The sequence below is a fragment of the Triticum aestivum genome, chromosome 4B (assembly GCF_018294505.1).
Source record: "Triticum aestivum cultivar Chinese Spring chromosome 4B, IWGSC CS RefSeq v2.1, whole genome shotgun sequence".
NCBI classification, from domain to species: Eukaryota; Viridiplantae; Streptophyta; class Magnoliopsida; order Poales; family Poaceae; genus Triticum; species Triticum aestivum.
Window position 1 is genome coordinate 14,094,160 of NC_057804.1, and position 2,056 is coordinate 14,096,215.

Genomic DNA, 2,056 nt, shown 5'->3' on the forward strand with positions numbered 1-2,056 from the left:
GCGTTGGGACCCCAAAACGGTGAGTAATAGTCCATGAAGCGGGCCAGAATCGGCCAAAACTATGAGTGTTCACGACCGACATGTAAACGCACCCCGGGGTTCGCTAATCGTGGAAATCACTCCCGGACCCCAAAACAGTAAGTAATAGTCCACGAAACGGGCCAGAATTTGACAAAACTGTGAGTGTTGATGACCGACACGTAAGCGCACCTTGGGGTTCAACAACTATGGAAATCGCTTCGGGACCGCAAGACGGTGAGTAGTAGTCCAGGAAACAGGCCAGAATCGGCCCAAACTGAGATCTTGATGAACGACACGTAAGTGCACCTTGGGGTTTCATAACCATGGAAATCGCTTTGGGAACCCAAAACGGTGAGTAATAGTCCACGAAACGGGCCAGAATCGACCAAAATTGCGAGTGTTGACGACGGACACGTAAACGCATCCCGGGGATCGTCAATCGTGGAAATCGCTGTGGGACACCCAAACGCTGAGTAATAGTGCATGAAATGAACCAAAATCAGCCAAAATATTGAGTGTTGATGACCGACACGTAAATGCACCCCGGGGTTCGTCAATCGTAGAAACCACTTCGAGACCCCCAAAATAGTCCATGAAACAGGTCAGAATCGGCCCAAACTGCTAGTCTTGATAACGAACACGTAAGCACACCTTCGGGTTCGACAACAATGGAAATCGCATTGGGACCACAAAACGGTGAGTAATAGTCCATGAAACAGGCAGAAATGAAAACCCGTGAGTGTTGATGACCGAAACGTAAACCCACCGCGGGGTTCGTTAATCGTGGAAATCACTCCAGGACCCAAAACAGTGAGTGATAGTCCACGAAACGGGCCAGAATTGGCCAAAACTGTGAGTGTTGATGACCACCACGTAAACGCACCCTGGCGGTTCGTTAATGGTGGACTTCACACTGGGACCCCAAAACAGTGAGTAATAGTCCACGAAACGGGCCAAAATCGACGAAAACTATCGGTGTTGATGACCGACACGTAAGCGCACCTTGGGGTTAGACAACCATGGAAATTTCTTTGAAACTCCAAAACGGTGAGTAATAGTCCACGACACGGGCCAGAATCGGCTAAAATTCTGAGTGTTGATGACCAACACGTAAGCGTACCTTGGGGTTTCACAACTATGGAAATCACTTCGGTGCCCGAAAACGGTGAGTAATAGTCCATGAAACGGGCCAGAATCGGCCAAAATAGTGAGTGTTGATGAGGGACACGTAAACGCACCCCAGGGTTCGTTAATCGTGGAAATCACTCCGGGATGCCAAAACAGTGAGTAATAGTCCAAGAAACGGGCCAGAAACGACCAACACTGTGAGGGTTGATGACGGACACGTAAATGCACTCGAGGTTCGTTAATCGTGGAAATCACTTCTGAACCCCAAAACAGCGAGTAATAGTCCACGAAACGGGCCAGAATCGGCCAAAACTGTGAGTGTTGATGGCCGACACGTAAACGCACCCCGGGGTTCGTTAATTGTGGAAATCACTCCGGGACCCCAAAATAGTGAGTAATAGTCCATGAAACGGGTCAGAATTGGACAAAACTGTGAGTGGTGATGATCGACACGTAAACGCAACCCGGGGTTCGTTAATCCTGGAAATCACTGCAGGACCCCAAAACAGTGAGTAATAGTCCATGAAGCGGGCCAGAATTGGCCAAAACTATGAGTGTTGATGACCGACACGTAAACGCACCAAGGGTTCGTTAGTCGTGGAAATCACTTCGGGACCCCCAAACGGTGAGTAATAGTCCACGGGCCAGAATCGGCCAAAACTATGAGTGTTGATGGCCGACACGTAAACGCAACCCGGGGTTCGTTAATTGTGAAAATTACTCCGGGACCCCAAAACAGTGAGTAATAGTCCATGAAACGGGCTAAAATCGGCGAAAACTGTCAGTGTTGAGGACCGACACGTAAGCGCACCTTGGGGTTCGACAACCATGGAAATTGCTTTGGGACCTCAAAACGGTGAGTAATAGTCCACAAAATGGGCCAGAATCGGCCAAAACTGTGAGTGTT